General features: G+C 42.6%; 1 long non-coding RNA gene across 1 annotated transcript; it reads left to right on the forward strand.

Moving 5' to 3' along the window:
- Window positions 1-1916: 1916 nt before the first annotated feature.
- On the forward strand, window positions 1917-15489 carry LOC140598867 (uncharacterized). The gene is made up of 3 exons (XR_012001419.1): window positions 1917-2030; window positions 9696-9882; window positions 15018-15489. It is a non-coding gene; the product is annotated as an uncharacterized lncRNA (long non-coding RNA).
- The last annotated feature ends 1689 nt before the right edge of the window (window positions 15490-17178 follow it).

The raw sequence follows: 17178 nt of genomic DNA on the forward strand, positions 1-17178 counted from the left end.
GTTTCTAGGAAAAAACTACAACCGCCAACAACTGCAAAATTTTGACACCTGGAGATAGACTGAGAGTCTTCAGAGAAGACAAAAGAAGTACTATCCTTAAAAGAAAAAAGTTGATAAAATAAGGTTTCATCAAACTTAGTAACCTCTGTTGGTCAAGAGATACTGTTAAGAAAATGTAGAGCAAATTGTGGATTGAGAGAACAATGTCATGGTACATTATATAACACCTGTCTTGTATCCAGAATATATACATAACTCCTGTCTATTGAGATTAAAAACAAGTATTTCTACAAAAAAATGGAAAATACTTGGATTGACACCTTATGAAAGTGTAGGATGTACAGGGTTCAAATCTAGATCTTTTTTCCCCCCAAAGCCCATGTCCTTAAACACTTATATTCTGTGTTTGGAACCGAGCAGAGCTTCGAACAAAGTCTAGCACCCATCGTTTCATCCATCCATTCACCTACTCATCCATCCATACTCGATCAATGTTCAAACACCATTGGACCTCACGGTCCATAGCCCGCCCCCAAGTAGCTCACAGATGGAAGCAGGAGGGGGGTGGTCAGCAATGCCTGCTAGAATACAGGCAAGCCCATGGGACTTGGAGGCAAGCCCATGGGACAGAGGAGGGCCACCTAGTTGATCCCTTAGGAAGCTTTCAGAGGAGGTGTTCCCCTTGCGATTGGGCTCCCCCGACTGTCTTAGGTTCCTATCATTTCAGTGCTAGGCACAGTGAACTCCCCAGAGGAGGGAACTGTTACACAATTTTTGGATGGGAATGTGGACCAGAAAGGATCAATCTGGGCTTCTCTCCTCCTTCTCCCTCTCCCTCCTATTCCCTCAACCTAGACCAGCCAATGTGTATTCACCAGAGGACTTCGCCCTTCCTTTCCACTGAAGTAGGAGGGCAAGAACCAAGAAAAAAATCCCAGATAAATACCTCAGGAACAGTCCATCAGTCTCTCCACCTCTCCTGCCTGCTCTGTGCTTAGCTGAGCTGTGTGAGAGGTACACAAAGAAGAACAGGGGTTCATCTCAGAGATCCTCTGCCCTAGCACAGCAACTAAGGCATACGCTTCTGAATGCTATTTAGGAGGAGCAGAGTTGAATGAGAATCGATAAAAGTGGTGTTTGAGGGAGGCAGATGGACTTTGGAGCCTGTCCTTGAGGAGGTGAGGTGAAGCTTGAAAAGAAGAATGGGAGGATTTGAGTGGGAGGAGGGGCATGGGGGCATTCGGATAATAATAATGTCACAGATTGTTGCAAATAATTACTAATAACAAATCATTACTAACATTCGCAGAGCACTTCTGATTTTTTTCCCAGCCGTTGGTGGAGGTAGGTGCTTTACATGATGACCATATCATCATGCCGAGAGTCCAAGGCCAAGGCCAAGTTTCCCACAGTTCCTTAGTGCTGATCTTCTTTGTCAACAGAAATTGGTAAGTATGCTGGCCTGTTGGGCAGCATCCATTTATTTGAACTTACAAAAGGAAGAGTGTAAACTGGGCAAGCTGGTGGAGAGGGACTGCAGAGGGACCTCTCTGGCATCTGCTGGCACCATGCTTGCAAAGTGCCTGGAAGGGCTGACCCACTGCCCTATAACCTCACTGGGAGGCAAAGCTCATATGGATGAACCACTTGGATAGTGGGCACGGGTTTCCAGAGCATTCTGCTGTGATACAATGCTAGACACGTGGTGTGGGCCTTGTGTCCCTCCGGCTGTGTGCAGGAGCCCTGGACTGCTGTGGAGAAGCTGTGGGGCCACCTGGGGGTGTGGCGGGAGAGCGAACAGGTGGGGTTCCAGTCCTCTGCCCTGCTTCAACCAGATCTGTTTCACATATAATGGACTTCAGGTAAGATTTCATTCAAACTTACTCTACTGTTTCAGAAAATTTTGCTGGTGGAATCCATCTCCTGACTGTGGAGCTCCAGCAGGCACTAAAAGAATTGGGAAACTGAGCACATGGTACCATGGAGAGCTGTCATTCAAGATGGTGCCCCAGAGGACAGGGACCGGTTAGGTGAGCCATCAGCTCCCCTCATGTCCAGCTCAAGGAGTTCCATTTCCCATTAGGAACGCTGCACACTCAACTCCCGAATAAAAATCCTGACTGAATTGTCAGCACTTTCCATTATGACTGTCCTGGGGGCCAGCAGTTGAGGCTTTGGGAAAGCCTGGGGATGTTCACAGAATCCTAAGTCTCATGACATTTTCTCAAAAAGAAAGCCAGGATGAGAGGGCCTGGACAGAGGGCCAGCCTGGATCCTGACAGAAATCCCCTTGCTCTGTGAGGCAAGGGCTCCTTAGTCAGGAACCCCCCTGCCCAAACAGAGCCCTGGTCCCTGCTTTCCCCAAGGGGGCTGTCGGAAGCACCTGCCACTTCACTCCCTGTCACTTGTCAACTTCAGAGCAATCAGTCTGCTACTTAACACTTAACAGGCAAAGCACTCCAGCGGCTGCCTCCGATTTGTCTTTGTTAGCGCTAACAGGAGGTGGGTGTGGAGGTCTCATTGTGCGGGGCTCCCCCACCACTGCCGCACCTGGGGCCGCAGTGCAATCACTCAGGCCCTCTGCAATCACCCAGCAGATTCTCACCTGGCAATGACAGTCAGCTCCAAGGAGCCAGCATTCCAGGCAACCTCAGGGGAGAAACCCCCCAGCTCCTGGCTCCCCATGAGTAGGTCGGGGGCACATGTAGAGATTAGTGATTTTGCTTAATAAACACTGGCTGTGCTCAGAGCTAGGGATGTGGTGGGCAAAAGACCGTGACCCTGGTCTCACCACCTAGGACACAAGAGGCAGACCCATCCACAGATTATTTCCGGCAATGTTGGAGGTGCCATGAATAGAGGTGGGCACTCAGCCTTACTACAGAAGAGGTCCCATCTCACCCTGCCTGGGGTGGTGAGAAAAGGCCTCTAGAAATGGGACCTGTGGGGGTAACCAGGCCATCAAAGGGCAGGCAGGAGGTGGGGCATGAAGGCTTCAGAAGGGATGCTAGCTAAGGAAGTAGACTATGCAAAGGCCCAGGGGTGAGGAAGAGTAGGCTGAGCTGTGGGTGGATTGGCCTGGCTGGAATATCACTGAATGATCATGTAGCCATTATTTAGCTCATTACCTACTTCCCTTGTCCTCTCCTATGGATCACCTACACTTTCTTTGCCATCCATCCAATGATCTATTATTTATCTATCATCCATCCATCCATCCATCCATCCATCCATCCATCCATCCATCTCTAGAAGTCTTCATGTCGTGTTGCCAAGCAGAGCTGCCTCTATAGAACTCTCTTAGCTCAGGCAGTGCCTGACACTTCACTATTAGGGATGTGAGCCCACCTCAGGAACTAATGTCTCAGCCTTTTTTTTTTTTTTTTAAAGAGAAAGCACAAAAGAAGGCAAGGGCAGAGGGAGGAGAGAGAGAATCCCAAGCAGGCTCTACACTCAGCACAGAGCCAGATATGGGGCTTTATCTTATGACCCTGAGATTATGACCTGAGCTGAAATTAAGAATTGGATGTTTAACCACCTGAGCCACCCAGGTGCTCCACTCTCAGCTTTTTAAATAAGCACACAGCACAAGGAGATACAACAGAAATCACAAACACTGCAGCCTATGTCATTTTTATTAAATCTCAGATCTCCTTCACAGTCAGGACCTGGGACTGGACATAGAAAGGGCAAGGGAGACACTGGGACCAACTTCAGAGGGCCAGGCTCATTACTGAGGATTTGCTATTGATATAACCATGACCTTGGGACTAGCCTTCTCTTAACTGTCAGTTTTATGGAAATAGGAGGAGATCTGTCTGTCCATCTCTTACAGTTATGGTCCATATTGCAAGCTCAATAAATGCTTTAGGATGAATGAATGTATGGGGAGCCTTGGGCGAGCTACTGAGATCTTTGTGCCAGGCCTGCTCCCTGTCTAGGACACTGGTGCTGCCCTTAGAAGCCACGCAGACCCTGGGCCTCACTGACGGGTCATGTGAATTCATGCAGGTCTAGCCTTGAAGAAGAGGTTAGGCACTAACAGACTACATGATAGGATCAGGATCTGTAGCCTCTCTGAGGCTCAGTTTTTTCAAATGTAAAATGGGTCTAATGGTACATATCTGTGGGGCCAAATGATATTGTGGCACTTTGGGAGCTACAAAGAACCACCTTAACAATAATGATTATTAGTATATTTTCTTCTGTGGATACAAGGGGAGACAAACGGAAAGATCTTTGGCTTTTCTCAAGGAGGAGGAAAAATTTCAGAAAATATCAGACACTTTTAGGCTCGTGACCTAGCTTCTTTCAGAGTTGACCTCTTAGAATACTGAAAAAAAAAATCTATGTTTTCTATTTAAAGAGCATTTCCTTTATAGGAAATATATTTAGTGCAAAATATTTTTAGGATAATGCCTGGAATCTCACCATTAAAGATTCACTTTTTAGGCAAAACCCTTAAGAAAGGTGTTTCAGTCCGATATAAGTATCCTTCTTGGACGGCTGTATGTCAAGTTTTAGAAGCTGACAACCAGGTGTGTGTATGTGTTATAAGAGGTGGGAGAAGGTGCAAGGGAATTATAGCCGAAAGTCAGCTAAAAGAATAGTGTCCTATGAGAATGGGTTCTTTCCACCGCTAAAATCTGCTGTCTTGATAAGCAAAGCAGATCAGGTCATTTAAACCCCTTTAGTGAATTATTTATCACCCCTTCCCCACGTCCCACTTTGAGTCTAAAGAATTCCCATAAGAAAACTCAAGCAGGCAGAGGCCTTCAAATGTGCTGGTATGAGCGATTCTAGGTCTGGGACACTCTGATTAAATCAGGTGGGACATGGGTGTGGTCACTGTTTTTTGTAGTTTGGAGAAGAAACCTGCATTAACTCCCTGAAGAAGCATCCAGAAGTCAAATGAGCAGAGCTGGCCCTCAGCTCTGGTGTGGGAGGACCCCATGAAAATTGCAGGATCCCCAGTGAGGGCCAACCTGTGTGCCAGAGGCCATCTGAACCCCCTCACCCATGGGGTCTTCCCACACACTCTGGCACCTCCAAGAACAAAGCAAAGCAAAAGTATCCTCTGTGCAAAATCTCAGAAGTTATCTTTCCACCTCTGGTTCCTCTTTGATGCTCTGGCTTCTTCATCTCAGTGGTATGGGGAATGACATTGTTGGTTACTGTCATCGACGGTGCCACGCCCATCCCCAACATAATGGCCATTGTCTCAATAAAACCCAGTGAAACCAACCATTTTAAACAAATGAGACAAACCATGTTCTGTTTTTACTCTTTATTCAATTAGTCTGATTATCTGAAGATCAATCTGCTTACTAGAATCCTGGTGAAGGGGCATCAGAATTAGGATCCCTAGAATGCCCCGGAGATTCTGACTTAATGTCCCAAGAGTGGCCAGAAGCTTCAAAAAGCTTCCCAGATAATTCTTTTTAAAAAAAATTTAAATTCAGTTAATTAACATATAATGTATTATTAGCTTCAGAGGTAGAGATCAGTGATTCATCAGCCTTATATAACACCAGTGCTCATTCCTTTTTTTTTTTTTAGATTTTTATTTATTTATTCATGAGAGACACAGAAAGAGGCAGAGACATAGGCAGAGGGAGAAGCAGGCTCCCTGTGTGGAGCCTGATGTGGGACTCAATCCCAGGACCTGGGGGTCCTGAGCTGAAGGTGGATGCTCAACCACTGAGCCACCCAGGTGCCCACGCAGTGCTCATTCCATCAAGTGTCCTCCTTGATGCCTGTCACTCAGTCACCCCCCCCAGCCCCCCCCCGAGCTTCTTAGCTTGGACTTTTTAGTCCAAGCTAAAACCACTGAGTTAGCCCAACACCTAATTTGGTTGTCTTATTTTCCAGCCTCCTCGTCAACACACACACACACACACACACACACACACACACACACACACACTTCTGCTGCTTACAAAGCTTCTGACACACTTACTGTTTGCCTGGAATGACTGTTCCCCTCTCTTTATGTCTTTCCTCTTTCTTGACTTCCTAAATCTGAAAAGTGTTTGATGTTTTTTACATCTGTTATCTTATATGACCCCTACAAGTGAGCTAGGATGTCGATACATTTTAGCAGCAGAATGGACCCATCCTTCTAGGACTTTGGTCTTTGAGGATCGTCTTTGAGAGTGATCCCCTTGGCCTCGCTCAGGGGAAAAGTAGGGTAAGTCCAGGAGCCCGGTACCCCCGTACTGCCCCCCGCCCCACGACCAACAGTTCAAATTGGGCGACGCATACCACTGTCAAACTTCAAGATATCTTTGTACCAAGCTCATCAAAAAGCAAACACTCAGGCACTTGAATAAGATAAGCAATTTGTGGCTTTGTAAAAAGTCAATGCAATTCAATTTAGACCTCTTTAGGAGTGCTACTGCCTCTCACATTTATTGTTTCCTTGTATAACCTGCTGCAGCAAAGGGACTGCAGATTCGTCTTCTGTTTGCGAAGTGGGATGAAGTCCCTGGAATGAGTGACCTTCAGGAGCCACACGAAACTTACAAATGAAGCTGTCGCGGAGAAACCTCATTCTTGCCTCAGCTCACAGCTTTCTTTCTTTATATAGATTTGATTCTCCAAATGGCAGATTATAAAACTAGCTATTTTTTCCCTCATCAACAGAAATGCTTTAATTCCTTGTCTTTTTTTTTCTTTTGAACCGAGAGTGATGTTTTTAAAATGCAATCCCCACTCTAATCTTTGCCACTCCTGAAAGGGTCTATTTTTTTTTTAAGCCACGAAAGCATCTTTGGTGTCAAAGGTGGAGACCCTGGAATGTGCTTCTGTCTTCTTGGGCCGGAGGTAGATTTCTTTTTCTGGTTTTGTTTTTTTCACTTTGTCACAGAACAAATTGCTCTTAGCTTCTCTTTATTTGCTTCTTTGTTGATTTATTTGGAAAACAGCACCAATTGAATCCCACCTTGTCAGATAAATCCAAGGCAAATATGAATAATAATAGTAATAATAATAATAATATAAGGTTAATGATGGGAGTATCTACTCTGTGGCAGGCACTGTACTGGGTGTTCTGCATATACTTTTTGATTTAACCCTTGCAACAACCTTATAAGGTAGGTATTTCCAGCCTCATTTTATTGATGAGGCTCAGAGAGATTATGTAACTTTCCCAAAGTTGCACAGCTAGTAAATGCCAAAGCTAGAGGTCAAACCTATGCTTGGCTGAATCCTAAACAAGACCTCATGGCTTCCAGGCCCCCAGTGCTTTACATTACTTCCTGCTTCAGTTCCTCATACCTCAATTGGCAGAGTTTCTCAGGCAAGACTTTCTCATATTACAGTCTCTTTCTGGCCCATATTTCTGGGTCCTCCAAGCCTCTCTGTCTTGAAGGACTCATGGGAGCAGAAGGTCACGATTTTGAAGCTTTCCCTTTGATTACATTGTCATTTCTATCTTAATTATAGGCTTGTGCAGGATTCTTTGCATCAGAACTTAACTGACACGTTTTCATCCATGTTAGAAGCTTTCTTTCCTTTCTTTTATCACCTTGATGGAAACCCATCAGCTGCCCCCTAGCCCCCAGACACCCTGGCTCACTCTTGGCCCTAAGGAAACCATGGGGCTTGTCACCACACTCAAATGCAGACCCTGGGGACCGGATGAGGTTGTGGCCATATATTTCTTCCTCTGCTTTTTGACTCAAGCATCCTATAATTGGCCCCAAAGTGAAAAAGGACAGGACCTTCTTCCTGCCAGAGTCAAAAACGTCCCCCTATCTTCCCAGAACACGAGGATATTCAAAGACGGAGGCAACAAGCATCACGAGGAATCCGGTGGATTAGAATAGAATGCCAATGAGGAGAAGCACAGAAAATGCTGGATTGTGACTTTTTGTCTGATCCTTCTTCTAGTATCTTTTGTTTGGACCAAACAGAGACAGAGGCACTTGTACTTGAACTGCACAGCTGAGCCTTACTCTTTCTCCACATCCTCACTCATGGGTGCCCCTGTTCACCACCCGTCAAGGGTCTGATGCCTCCTTCCATTTTCCTGGTAGCCTTTCCCCTGCCCCCCCCCCCCAAATCCTGTTTATCATGCAGCATCAGGTTGCCATTGTTTTGTTTCCATTACATTTATTTTCAAGGTTATTCTCTATTTAGGGAAGATAATGTTTGTTTTCTATAAAGCATAGTGATCTAAAGTTTTAGTTTTTAAAAATTTTATTTAAGCAAGAATAGACAGTCCTATTAAAACTCTCATGATATTATTATGCAGGTACAAGGAGGAAGTGAAAAAAGTAGTGCAGATGGTACAGAAATGACTGAAGGTGGGGGATATTCACTTGTAGTCCTGACACATGAAATTGAGATTTAGCAGAAACAGTTCAAATCAAAATGGTACGTGTGCTCGGGTCAGATAAGCAGGGAGTTATAGGGAGAAATCTTGGGGATAAATTCTTTTCCTGGGAGCCTGGCTGGCTCTCAGGTGACCCCAGGCCAAACCTGGGCACAGATGTGGGAAACTTTAATGTATGAGGTATATCTGAATTCTGGAACCAGAACGGCTCCTGGCCATTTGGACAGCTCCTCCTCCTGACAGTCATCAGACTGGGTGCTTTCCCTGGTGTTTACACTGACTGGAGCCCTGGGGCGCCTGGGTGGCTCAATCAGGTAAGTGTCTGACTTTGGCTCAGGTCATGGCCTCTGGGATCATGGGATCAAGCTCCTTGTTAGGCTCCTCACTCAGCAGGGGTTCTACTTGTCTCTCTCCCTCTGCCCCTCTCCCTGCTCGTGTTCTCTCTCTCTCTCAAATAAATAAAATAAAACAAAAACAATGACTGGAGCCCTAATGAGGAGTTGTATGGAGCTCTAGGGAGCCTGAGGAATCTCTGTCCTGTTGCCTTTCCCAGCCCATGATTGAACTGCTAGGGGACCCATTGATGTGAGGTCTGTAATGACTGACAGAGGGGAATAGGCCATGGGAAGAAGGAAGGCAAGGCTGAATTGTCTTCCTGTACCTCACCCTTGAAAGGTTCACATGTCCAGCTGGTGAACTAGAAAGAGAAATTTCAAGAAGGAAAAGTGAATAGATATCAGAAGAGCATTCAAAGTAGAGGCAAGATATAAACAGAGGGGTGCACAGAGGCTGTATTTATCACATGTGTCTCTATAACAACTTGTCAGTTTTTGAACAATCAAAACACTAGTCACACTGGGAAAATCAGTTTGCCTAATGTTGATAAAGTAGTTGTTTTCTGCATGGACCAAGTGGGAAAGAAAGAGGCATTGACAGCAAGTGGGTGAGAAGACAACGGAGCAGAGGAGCTGGAGGAGGTGGGAGGAGCAGTGCAGGAGATGAGAGCTTGTAGACTGTGGGCATCAGCAGGGGCTTTGTCCCGCTCCCTGCGTCAAACACCAACAATTGTCTTCCTAAAGTCTGTTGTTCCCCCTTCCTGGTTAATAGAATTCTAATCCAATTTTGATCAGCAATTTGCTCAGGCAATGGAGCATGATTGGTCTAAGCGAGTCATGATGATTCTGTGTGCCACTTTCCTAGATGCTCCTCTAGCTGGGTGAGGGATATGCAATCTAGTTGTGGGAAACATAAAATGTATGTCCTGGAAGACCCTGAAGAAGCCTTACTCTCCTGGTAAAAAGTACAGGTGGGGCTGGTGTTCTTCTAACCTTCTGTCTGTTTTCTGCCTTGAGCACAGATGTGGTTCCTAGATCCGTAGCAGACATTGTGGGGCTCGGAGGTGGCAAGACAACACATCAGTGATGGCAGAGCAGAACGGTAGAAAGAGATTGGAACTTCTCTTTCTCAGCTGCCCAGAAAGAGATGTCACTGGGCAGCTGTGCCCAACCCAGAGCAGCCTACCCCTGGATTTCTCCTTATGTGAGGTAATTAATATCTTAACTGCTGGAGCCACTGTTTAGTAAATATTTTATTACTTGCAGAAGAGGATGAAAGAGCCCCAAGGAGAGGCCAGAACCTGCCCAAGTTCACAAAGTTGACTTCCCACAACAGATTTCAGGTTGTTTCTTGAAATCTCCCACCCCTCACTGCAACCACTCTAGTCTAGACCCATCCCACCAGCCCCCTTCTCAATGTCAGTGCTCTCCCCTCAATTGGTTCCATCTTGGTATCTTTCTCAAATCCAATTTTCTGCATGTCAGCTCCCCACCGTCATCCTATCATGGATGACAGTGGAGCTAGATTTAAATGTAAGGTCCTCTGCCTGACACCATTGTCCCCTCACTGACTGGGTGTAACCAGTTTGTCTTCTCACTACACCAGAGCCCATAATGACTGTGCTTTTATCAGGTTTGGGCACCTCTGTCCTTTTACCTTGATTCTTCCCTGCCTCTTCTGTTCCCACTGCTACTCATTCTATAAGGCCTGCCTCCTCCTTGAGGCCCACTCTAATGGCCTGTGGTACTAACTGTCAGGATTATACGTCTGGGCACGAATTCTTTCTGTCTTAGCACTTCATCTTATATTGTCTTCTAAATGTCTTATTAGCATTTCCTTGGGAAGAAGGACTGGTCTTCTGCATTTTTTGACTCCTTCACAATTTCTAAGTCATAGCCTGTAGTTGGTGCTCAAAAATACTTGGAAAGTGTACAGTTTTATAGCATGTTTTTAAAGTAACATGTTAACATTAAAGCAATGCATTAGTTAATTTGTAAAATTTGGAAAAGTAAAAAAACAAAATCCCAAAAAGGAGTATCAATACGCATGGAAATCTCTATTGGCATTTAGCCTTATTTTATCTTGGTTGTTAATCTTCCAAAAATTGAAATAATAGAAACACATTGATTTATTGATAAATCTCTACGGGGTTAAGAAGTAAAATTATTTGTAGATGACACAATCTTGTACATAGAAAATACTAAGGAATCTACAAAGTGACTGTGAAAGCTGATAAACAAGTCCAGCAAGGTTGCAGGATATGAGAATGTTATACAAAAATCAATTGTAATTCTATACACCAGCAATAAATAATCTGCAAATGAAATTAAGAAACAATTCCTTGTATGAAACCATCAAGAATAAAATAGTCAGGAATAACTTTAACAGAGTGCAAGACATCTATCTGAAAATTAAACTACAAAATACTTTGTAAAGAAATGAAATAAATGAAAAGACATCCCATGCTTATGGATAGGAAGACTTCATATTTCTTAGATGGCTATATTCTCCAAGCTGCTCTGTAGATTGAATGTAACCCTGATCAGAATCCTGTCTGGCTCTTTATTGCAGGAATTATAATGTTGATTCTAAAATTCATATGTGAGTTTAAGAAACCCAGACTAGCTAAAACCATCTTGAAAAAGAACAGATTTAGAAGACTCAACACTTTCTGATTTCAAAACCTACAACAAAGCTACATAATCAAGAGAATGTGGTATTGGCATAAACACAGACATATAGAGCAGTAGAATACCAATACAAACCTTCACACTTACGGTCACTTGCTTTCCAACAAGGGTACCAAGATAATTCAATGGGAAAAGAATTTTCGACAAATGGTGCTGGAACAAATAGAAAGCTATATGCAAAAGAAAGAATGAGGTCAGATTTCTTCCTTATACCCAAAAGTCAAATAGATCAGATATCTCAATTTAAGACCTAAAGTTATAAAACTCTTTGAAGAAAAGGCATAGGAGTAAGTCTTCATTACCTAGAATTAGAGAAAATCTTCTTAGACACAACATGAAAAGCAAGAAAAAGAAAAAATAGATAATTTGACTTAAAGTTAAGGACTTTAGTGCTGCAAATAATATAAAAAAAAAAGAAAGGGCAACACACAGAACTGAAGATTTGCATGTCACGTATCTGATAAGTGGCTTGTAATCAGAATATATAAAGAACTCTTATAACTCAATAATATAAAGATAAACCAATATAAAAGTGAGTGAAGGATCTGAATAGACAATCCTTCAAAGAAAATATACAAATGGCCAACAAGCACATGAAAACATGTTTAATACCATTAACCATCAGGAAAATGCAAATCAAAACCACAACAAGATACTACTTCATACCCACTAGGATGGCTATAATCAAAAACACAAATAGTAACACGTGTTGATAAGGGTGTGGGGAAATTGGAGCCCTCCAGTACTGCTGATGGAAATGTCAAATGATGCCTCTGAGTTAGAAAACATTGTGGCAGTTTCTCAAACAGCTTAGCATAGAGTTACCATAGGGTCTAACAATTCTACTTTTATGTACAAGAGAAATTAACACAGCCATACAAAAATGTTCATATTAACATTATTCGCAATAGCCCAAAAGTGAAAACAACTCAAGTGTCCACTGACAGATGAATGAATGACTGAATAAAATGTGGTATATTCTTATAATAGAATATTATTTGTCAGTTAAAAGTTCTAATACACACTGTAACATGGATGAGCCTTGAAAACACCATGCGAAGTGTAAGACACCAGTTAAGAGACTGCGTATTGTATGATTCCACTGATAGGTCATGTTTAGAATAGGCAAACCTGTAGGGACAGAAGATATGTCAGCGGTGGCCCAGAGCTGGGGGTTGGGAGGGGGAATGAGAATTGGCTCCTAATGAGTTCAGAGTTTCTCTTTGAGGGGATGAAAATGTTCTAAAATTGATGGTTGCATACCTCTGTGGACATGTTTTTAAAAAACTTTGAATTGTAGATTTCAAACGAGTGAATTAGATCATATGTGAATTATATCTCAGTACATCGCTAAAAGTGTATTGTGGGTAAGTCTCTGGTCAGTAAACATTCGTTCAAACTGCGCTCACGATGGCCACATAATATTTCATTATGCAAGTAAACCATACTTTGTTTAGTCAGGACTTTACTGGCAGGCATTTAAATTGCCTTACTCCAGTGGTCAATACAGAGGTGAACATTCTTACGTATAAACACGTGTGCGCTGATGATTTCCTTAGGAGAGATTCCTGACAGAGTTAAAGCTCTTCTTCCAAATTGCCAAATTATTCCAGAAACGCTTTACACTCCAGAGTGCCTAGTTCATCAGACCTCCTTCAACATTGAGTATTACCGGACAGACACACCTGTGCTGTTTCCATGCAGGGAAATGATAACTTAGTAACGTTGATGTTTTGCTGTGTTTGCTCACTTACTCCTGAGTAAGGTTAACCATTTTCTCAAATATATACTGGTTCCGCTTTTCTATTTTTCTTTTTTTCCTTTTGTGACTTGATCGTGTCCTCTGCTCATTTACTTCTTGTGAATTTGTAAGAACATTTTATGGTTTGGGGTATTAAAACTTTGTCAGCATCATGGAAGTATTCTTCTCAATTTGTCCATTGCCCTCTTAATTCTGTTTTGGCATTTCTTTTAAAGGGCAGGCGTTCTTCATTTTATGTAGTCAAATGTACTAATTTCATTTTGAGGATTCTTATTTTTTTTTATTCTGAGGAAGTCCTCACATCCTCCATACGTCCTATTTTTGTGGGGTTGTGCTTATAAATAACCTTTTATTCACCTGGAATTTGTATTGATTTATGATGCTCAGTTAAGATCCATCTTCTTTCTCTGATTGTCAGTAAATTATCCCAACTTTTTTTTAAAAAATGAAATTCTCTTGGGGTGCCTGTGTGGCTCCATCGGCTAAGTGACTGACTTCTTGTTTCGGCTCAGGTCATGATCTCAGGGTCCTGGGATTGAGCCCTATGTCAGGCTCTACACTCAGCATGGAGTCTGCTTGCCCCTTTCCCTCTGCTCCTCCTTTCTCTCTCTCTCTCAAATAAATAGATACATCTTTTAAAAAATTAAATTCTCCTTTCTTCGCCTTTATGAATTTGCAAAAATATTTATATAACAAATATATATGTATGTTTCTGGTCTTTGCAGACATTTGGGAATTTTATAAATACAGCCCCTAACTGGAGTGCTTTCCTAGTCTCTTGCTGTATTAGTATTAATCTGTTACACTTTTTATAGCTTTACAATGGTGAGGCAGATTTATCCACATGTACTATTCTATCAAATTTGTTTGGCTATCCTTACCCTTTTTTTTTTTTTTTTTATCCTTACCCTTTTAATGTTCTCAATGAGATTTAGATGGACTATCAAGTTCCCTGATCCCTACCCCATTACCTACCAACTTTCTTTTTTTTTTTCTTTTTTTTTTTTTTTACCTACCAACTTTCTAAAGCACTGAAGTAACTAAGTGAAATATTCTGCATATGATCTACATAATATGAAAAAATGTGAGATTTTTCATCATGTCTTGAGTAGACACATTTTGGGATGTCTTAGCAATCTATACATTTCTTCCCTGATAAGTCCACCCTCCACAGAATGAGTTTCTACAATCATGTCATAATATGTGACCCCAACTGTCCCTCCTCACAGCCAATCGATTAAGGGTAGACACCTGACCCAAGCTAGGCAAATAACAGTCATCTTTTCTGGGAACCTACATTTGGAACCCTGGAACAGGGGGATTGGGGGGAGGGTGGCTGTTTTCTGCCAGGCCCTGGAGCAAGCAAAAGCTGGTCTGCAGGAAGAGAGAATGTTGCAGTAGCACTAGGGGCAGCCTTCTAGACAGACAGATTTACCACCTTTGTTATGAAGGTGCTCAATTCCTGCAACCACAGCCCCCCAGATTTTTTGAAATATGTCTGCTTCTTTCTGATAAACTTACCTTCTTTGCTGAACGCCAGTTTGAACTGTGGAGTTGTAGTTAGGAAACTACAGATCCCAGATCAACACACTAGCTGATGGCCCCGTTGGGATCAGGACAGAATCAATTATTTGCAGGAGCCATGCTCTATGCTAAGCACACAATGTGTGTTGATGTATTTAATCCTCAAAGTCCTACAAAATGGTTACTATCTTGTCTCAGGACCAGCTGCCTAAAGAGACTTCTAGAACCTTCTTGGGCCATATAGGTACAGAGTCCTCTCATCACCAAGATAAAGCAAAGCTCTGAATTTACTCCTAAGGAGGCTATAGAACACCTCTCACAGTCTTCCACTTCTTGACCAAGGATATTGTTTTTCTCTCTCTCCTAGAAATCTTGCAAGGTCTGGCGCAGCCAACAACTACTGTCATCCTCCAGTGGTTCATGAACAACTAGAATCAAAGTTTTGATCCCTGCAGGCTAGCAGGGGTTTTTGAATAACACATCATGGCACAACCAACTGATCCTGTTCTGTTTTGGAGATTACAACCTGCATGAAGTTCAGAGGGAATGCTATTCACCACTGGCTCTCAAAATTGTTTGGGTCAATCCTTTTGAGAACCTGAAGAAATCTGAAGAAATTTGAGAATCTGGAAAAAAAAGCAACGAATGAATATTCACATATATGTACACACACACACATACTTGCATTCAATTTTGGGAGGGAAGTTCATAAACTTCATAATGTCCAGATATGTGGACACAAAATTAAGGACCCCTTCCCAGGTAAAGTTGAATTTTTTAAAAAAGATTTTATTTATTTATTCATGACAGACACAGAGAGAGACTGGCAGAGACACAGGCAGAGGGAGAAGCAGGCTCCATGCAGGGAGCCTGACGTGGGACAGGATCCTGGGTCTCCAGGATTGTACCCCAGGCAGAAGGTGGCACCAAACTGCTGGGCCATCGGGGATGCCTGGTAAAGTTGGATTTTATCCGGCCATGCAATAAATCTCTAATTTCATTTTCTTAAAGCAGGACCTGGATGGGTCCAGTGTTGGTGGAAAAACCATTTTCAAAGAAATTGAATTAACAAGTGGCTGTTATGGAAGGAAGTCTAAGTGGGGAATACAAGGTTCTGCTCTTGGCCCTGTCCTATGCAACATATTTTTTAAATCCGTGATTTAATATGAGGCAGATTGAGCCAACCTGAAATTGACCCAAAAATTATAGGGACGGCTGATATTCTATAGATAAGATTGAGATTCAAAATCTCTCAGCAGATTGAATGACAGGAAATTAAAGCAAAGTGAAAATTAGAGTAAATATATTACAGAACATAGGTTTGAAGTCAATTGCCCAAGTATGAATTGGGGGAATCTTGTTTTTCTGGAAAAGGTGGAGGGAGTTGTGTGGACTGTGATCTCAGTGTGAATTGTCAAAGACAGAAGCCCACAGCTGCAGGGACCTCAGGATGTGTAGGTGGTAGGAATGTGGTCTTCATTATCCCCTGGTGGAGCTCAGAGTCCTGCACATTGGGCAACCATCCCAAGTATTATCTTAGGGTTTGGAGCTGCATGTGTCGGTGAGGGCTGAGGAATGGGATTGCAGGCATACCTTGTTTTACTGTGCTTTGCAGATACTGCCTTTTTTTTTTTTTTTCATGTTTAGACCTGAGTTAAACAAGTCTATCAGCACCATTTTTCCAACAGCAGTTTATCACTTCATGTCCCTGTGTCACATTTTGGTGATTCTAATGATATTTAAATGCCTTCATCATTATATTACTTGGTATGGCAGTCTGCAATCAGTGATCTTTGATGTTACTATTGTAATTGTTTTGAGGGTGTTACAAACTATGCCTGAATAAGATGGCAAACTTGCTGGATAATGTGTGTTCTGATTGCTCTACCGACCAGTTGTTCTCCATCTCTCCTTCTCCCCAGGCCTCTCTTTTCCCTGAGACACGATACTAGAATTAAGCCAACTGATAACCTACCATAGTCTCTACATGTTCAAGTGAAAGGAAGAGTTGCAAGTCTCTCACTTTAAATCAAAAGCTAGAAATGATTAAGTTTAGTGAGGAAGACATGTCAAAAGCCAAGATGGGCTGAAAGCTAGTCCTCTTGCACTTTTGCCAAGTTGTGAATGCAGAGAAAGTACTGTTTTTATGTATTTGTTTTTATTGAAGTATAGTTGATGCACAATGTTATATTAATTTCAGGTGTGTGACACAGTGATTCAGTAAGTGTATATGTTATGCTGTGCTCACCACAGGGTAGCTGCCATCTGTCACCATACAACCCTATTACAATACCATTGACTGTATTCCCTATGTTGTATCTTTTATTCCCATGACTTTTTCATTCTATACCTAGAATCCTGTACATCCCACTCTCTGGGAAAAGTTCTCGAAGGAAATTAAGGGTGCTACTCCAGTGAATACACAGATGATAAGAAAGTAAAATAGCCTTATTGTTAATATGGAGACTGTTTCAGTGATTTGGACAGATCAAACCAGCCACAATATTTCCTTAATCAAAGTCTAATTC

The sequence above is a fragment of the Vulpes vulpes genome, chromosome 5 (genome assembly GCF_048418805.1).
Source record: "Vulpes vulpes isolate BD-2025 chromosome 5, VulVul3, whole genome shotgun sequence".
Classification (NCBI taxonomy): domain Eukaryota; kingdom Metazoa; phylum Chordata; class Mammalia; order Carnivora; family Canidae; genus Vulpes; species Vulpes vulpes.